Source organism: Aythya ferina (genome assembly GCF_964211825.1).
Source record: "Aythya ferina genome assembly, chromosome: 10".
NCBI classification, from domain to species: domain Eukaryota; kingdom Metazoa; phylum Chordata; class Aves; order Anseriformes; family Anatidae; genus Aythya; species Aythya ferina.
Genome location: NC_140306.1, coordinates 4,756,216 through 4,762,324, shown reverse-complemented (window position 1 = coordinate 4,762,324; position 6,109 = coordinate 4,756,216). Strand labels below are relative to the sequence as shown.

At 37.8% G+C, this 6,109-nt stretch overlaps 1 long non-coding RNA gene across 1 annotated transcript in view; it reads right to left on the bottom strand.

The window, feature by feature from the left end:
- Positions 1-4,848: 4,848 nt before the first annotated feature.
- LOC311441985 overlaps positions 4,849-6,109 on the bottom strand; it is a 35,271-nt gene continuing 34,010 nt past the window's right edge. Inside the window, exon 3 of the long non-coding RNA XR_014696380.1 lies at positions 4,849-5,651. This is a non-coding gene — a long non-coding RNA (uncharacterized lncRNA). The remainder of the gene's footprint in view (positions 5,652-6,109) is intronic.

The following is a 6,109-nucleotide window of genomic DNA, read 5'->3' as shown; positions in this document are numbered from 1 at the left end:
TGCCAAAGTGCCGCTGATTGCTAAAGCTTCTTCTCCAAATCTCTCAAAGTATAGCTATATATTTTCCCTGACATTATGTGTTTTGGATTGGTCTCTATGAAAAAAAATAAAATAAAAAAAAGCATCTTACTGTGAAATCCAGTGTGTCTGTTAGAGAAATATAATTTACCGTTTCAAATTCCAGACGTAGGTAACTTCTTGATTGGAAATTTGTTTGATTTTTCAAGGCTACAAATTCAAGCAGTGAATCTGAGTGGACACTTGGCTCCTCTGTAGAAAACAATTTATATTTGTCCTTTTCCATTTCAAAGATCTCTTTTGGGCCTGTCATGAATGGACTGGCTTCCTTGCAACTTGGATAAAATATTGTGCTTTCTACATATATAACAAACCAGTGGAACAGTAAAAATAACATTAGTATAAGCTTGCCAAGGGGATTCGGTGCAACCATTAGGTAAGGCCTGCCAGATATATATAGTTTCAGCTGTTAAAATTACATATTCATGTGTTTTCCATATATCTATTGGCCTCTCTCTCAGAGAGTTTTGGAATAATTTTTTACTAGACTGCAATTAAACAAAAGCAACTGAGACAGGGAATTCCCCAGAAATTGCGAGGCAAGGAGTGTGCAGTGGCCACTTGCAGACTTGGCCATTAATCTCAAGGAAATTCAGAAATATGGTTATGTAGGTATGGAGAAATAACGTGTGGTGTGGGGAGGCACACTAGAAGACTAGAAGACTATATCTTTTCTCATATGCATTTTGCAGATTTAGGTTTTATATATGGAATGTAATTAAACTGATTCTCTACAGCCCAATCAAACCATATCGGTCCATATTATTACCCCTCTGGTCCCTAGAAGTTCACTTGAGCTGGGGCCACATGACACAGTGCCACATGACCCTGTGCCACGTAAGCCTGTATATTCCCGAATAATTCACTCCTATGCTAGTCCAGATTTTTGCTGATTTCCTTGGCGTGTAACTCCAGTTTTCTATATTTCTAAAGTAGTAATCGGACTCTCTGCCTTTTTAATGAGACGTAAGTTTGAGTAGCTGCTGAGATGTTTGTGCTGGTGTGGCTTTTCTGAACGATTTCTGCCATAAATGAGTTACTTATTTGGTAGGATTTCCAAAGTTGTATTGCTGTAACAAGCTATTAATTAGTAGAATATGCTTTTTGCTATATCCGTGGGCAATTATCACTTTAGAGATCCCTTCACGGAAGCAGGTTTGATCAGTAGCGTGAAGACTATTTCTGGCTTGCCATGAGTACTACTTGAGAGCTCTGTGATCTAAATTGAGAGGTCGCATTTTTGGTATATGCGAGTCTGCATGCTGCTAAATTAGGCAGGGCAGTAGGGAACTCATCTGAAGTGCTCACTATGGCTTACACATTCTCACCCACCCACCTCTGAAGTATTTATGTGACCTACTAAATCTTCTCTCCTTCTTCATTCGCTTGGGTTAAGCATTGACACCATTGTCTTAGGAGACTCGGGTTTCAGATGCGAGCTGTGTGTATCATTTGGGGGTCAGAGCAGAAAATGGACTGAGCAGACTTTCTGAAATACTCTGGCATGGAAATCCATGAGGATGTGAATTCTTGGGCATGCGTTGGTGTGTGTATGTCATGTCTTCTACCACTGTACTGTGGTTCTGTCATATTCATGTCACCCTGCCGTGTCTCTGATTTTACATTTACCACGTGTTATTTTGCAATTTTTCTCAGATCAGAGCTATAAAAATAGTCCAACACTAAGTAACTTGAAGTATTTTAGAATAATATGGTAGTAAAACCAAGTGGAAGTTTAAAGAAAGCACGGTAGATGTTGATTTTTAGTATATGGAGCCTGTTTTTGTGATGGATTGGGATATTGCATGTATGTCGCTGTCCTTGTGTTCTGTAAGAACTGTGTGAAAGGTAACCTGGAGCCTTACAAACAACATTATATATCTATCTATATGTTCTTTAAATATGTTTTACTGTAGCTTTGAGGAGAGTTTTCTGACCAGCCTTGGACAGCTGTGATGATTGCTTTTGGCTTTGGAAAATTGATGTTCTGATTTCCCAGTCTGTAGAAAATGTGTACTGGCATCGACTTGTTTAGGGAAGGCCTACGGTCTTCATGAGAAAGTTCTAGTAAGTCAAGTAGACAGGCATTGATGGGGAAATATTTGGAAAGTTTTCATGCCATAAGAAAACAAACAATTACCAGGACTTTATTTATTTATTTATTAATACCACTACTTTAGAAACATCTATTTAGAGAAGTTTATTGGCCGTGCAGATGCTTGCATTAACACCTTTCTTGGTATCTTGTAAGAAGTCGCTCATAAACTTCTGTCATGTCTATTATCTTTGTTTCTTATTTCTTGGATTCTGGTACAATATAGGGTAGACACCACCAGAAAGCTCAGAATATCAGTTTTCTGAAGCTGAATATAGGCCAAATCCTAAATCTCAAATCAACAGAACTTTAATTCCCTAGATCAACCATTCAAATAATGAAGAGGAAAAAAAAAAAAAAAATATATATATATATATATATATATATATAAATTCATTCTTCCCTAAATTTAATGAGTAAATGACAAGCACCACATTTCCTTAAAACTTATCAGAGTGTAAGTTATATGTAAAGTAGAAAGCAGTGCAAACTTCTGGAGCAATTTTACAAACATTTTGCACCTCTGAGCCAGGTTGTGCAGTGGGGCACTCACCCAGGGCAGCTTTATCCTGATTTTTGAGTGTCAGTAACCTCATTCACAGCAGGGAGAAATAGTGCACAGAAAAGCTAAGCGCTGAATGTCCCACCGGAGGTTCTTGGCGAAACTAGGAGCAGCACTCAGAGATTCTGGCTCCTGTTTCAATATCTTAATTACATAATTAGCCTCACTCAAATCAGGTCATGTGGCATTCAATCTGACTTCCTTTGCTGTCGTCGTGCTATCTGTGCTATGTAATTCTCATGCCAAGATGTTGTACGGAGCTTTAAATAATCCAGGATATTCTAGCAAGGCATGGTAAAATGTTAATTTAAAAAAAAAAAAAATCACATAAACATATATATAAGGAAATTAACACTGTTACAGATTAACATAATCAAACAAAATATGGTTCATTACAACTGTATATATTATCATGTATTTAAATGAATGCTGATTGAAGGAAAAATGCATTTTCTTTCCACTCAAATGAAACACAAGAGCAAAACAAGTGAGCTTTTTTTAAGATTCTGTAACTAAGAAATTTATTTCATAGGTAACAAATGGTAAACGGGCAGGAATAGTTATTTCTGTTAAAGGAATAAATCTGCTGAAATACTGTGAAACATTTTCTGTGCAGCAAGCCACAATATATACAATAATGCAGTAAAATCCTCCACCAAATATCTGTTAAAGGAATAAACCTGTCAAAAGAATTAATTTTCTGTGCAACAAGGTTATTCATTCAACAGGCTTCCACCATATGTAATTTATGAAGCAAATTATACTATTCCAAAAAGGAAAGGGAAACTCATACAATGCAGTTTAAACTACAGTGAGATTGGCTAGAAGAATGCAGTCTTAAAAGTCAGGAAATCACCTAGTAAAGCCAACTGTCTGCACCTTCGGTAAGCAATGACGTTTGCAGTATGTACCAAATGCTTTACCATGACTGTTGGGACAAAAAAAGAATACGCTCCTCATCATATATGAAGCAAACATGGCTTTGTAATAGGCAGGGGAGCCGTTGACATTTCAGATGGTTATTCAAGAATCTGCTTTCCTAGCATGCTCCACACTTACTGGTAAACAGGAGATGCAGTTCAGTTCCAGCACAATTACAGTGAATCAAGAGGTACTGAAAGTATTACTACTCAAATAATTTCAGCCTGCAATAACTAATGTAAGAATATCTGGGGATGCTTTCTTCGTTGCTGGTTTCATCCTTGCACTGTTTTTAATTTGGTGCCGCTGAGTTTAACTGTAAGAGGCTAGGGACCTCAGCAACAAGCAGACAATTTAGTTATCCCTTTCTTTCACTGCAGCACTTCTATACCAAATAGCATCAAAAAAGTGGAACATGAAGGTGTGTTGTGTTTTACCTGGGGCTATACGTTTAGTGTCTGAGCCAAAATTCATCAAGATAATCAAACTTTGCAGCGTGCCAGATCTCTACATTTAAAATCCTTTGTAATTTTTTTCCTTGGATATCTGTCTGGGGGCCGCTGCAACTGTCTGTTGGTCTTGCAATCCAGCCTGAAGTGTCATCCTCAGTGTCAAGTTAAAAGCCTGAGGAATACTTTATTTACAACAGGTTTTATTTTCATCCAACAATCTTGCAGTCCTGGGCAGATTAGTTTGCACTCTGAGTTCCAAACTTATTATTTTAATAACTTTTTGTTAACCTCTAAACAAGTAGAGTGTTATTCCTAGAGCAGTGCTAAGGTTTCCTTAATAAAACCTGCAACAAGGTGAAACTTGCTTTGTTTAAGCTTTTGTTACAAATCCAGCTTAAGTCAGGTTCAGTGAGGTTTTGGCAAACGTGGGCTGCGTGTCAAGTGATTTCAGGCCAAGTATGAATAAATACAGATTGATTTATAATTTTGGGTGGAAAGGATGTGAAACCAAGAGAAATGTGGCAGTCACCATTTACTTTTTTAGGGTATTATTAATCGAAAGCTGACAGAAGTATTCCAAGTATTGGATCCCCTGTGGCAAGGGTGATCCCATGCAAAAATCACTTCCCGTGGTAAGGATCATTGAAAGGACTGGAGAAATCACTGAAACGGCTGTGGTTATGTTAATACAGCCAATGTAGGCTGCAGACACCTTTGTGGTTTTTTTTTGTTGTTCTTTTGTTTTTTGTTTTTTTTTTTCTCATTTGGAAGAGGTATGGATTCACATTTCTGTGTACATGTGGTACACTGGATGAAGCCAGACCACTGGTACACAACATCTCTGGCAGGGAGGAGGCTGCCAGAGCTCCCCAGCTGCAGCCACCTCTGCAGTGCTGATCACACGAAAACCATCACTGCCTTTAACCAGCATCTGTAGTCACCTGGAGTACTACTCGTGGGGGAAGCAAGCACGAGCATTAATTCATATCCAGTTAACAGATAGCCTCCAGTAGGGAAGCTCAGACAAAGATTACATAAAAGAGATTTAGAATTCCAGTGATTGTCCGTTCCTAGGCTCTTTATTTACACAAATTTGTCAAAGCAGAATTAAAAGCTGCAGTTAAGATTCAGAAGTCTATATCTGTGATTGAGCTAGATGTGTTATTTGAAAATATGTACCTATCAAATTGCAATATTGCTTTATTTTTTTCCTGCAGGCAAACTAAAGAATAAATCATCTTCCATGCAAATCCACTCATCTGGTTTTTGTTGAGGGTTTTTTGTGGGTTGTTTTTTTGGTTTTGTTTCATTATTTTTTTTTTATCATTCAGTGACTGAAATATGATCTCAAAAAATATAGGCAGATGTACGGAAGACTTATTTTTCCCTTGGCACGCTGTTTAAAAACTTATAAATTAACTCCCTCTCTTTTAAATCATTCCTCTCGAGGTGTTCCAGCCAGACATCCTTGCTGGCTGCCACATCCAAAATTCTTTGGGATTTTCTGGTGGCCTGAAATTATTGCACAATGTGAGCTCATCATCTAGGAAATAAATATGAAAAATATCTGTGACTTCAGATGTGATTTGTAAACCCAGTGGCATTTGAGTAAACAGCACCAGTGACTCAGGGACCCAGTTTTGCTGCAGAAGTTTTACTGAGTGGGAACAGCAACACCATTTTAGGGAAGAACAGAACTCGAAGACTGTTTTGTATATGTATTATTAACTGGCAGATCTGGCTTCCTAAGCAAGTGTATAAAAAGATCTACGAAACAGAGGCCAGAAAAATAAATCATAGTTGAAATAAAATTTTAAAAGTTTCCTGCTCCTGAACTCCTCAAGAAAAGAATCATTTTTCCTTCCTCTTATATTCTGAGCATTGCAGAGGTCTGCGTGCAATGGAATGCTTTCTCTGTGACGGGTTTTGCTGCAGCTTTAGCACTAGTTCTGCTGCAGAGGAGTTTTTGTTTACCAGGTGTGCTCACCAGTTTAGTTGTGG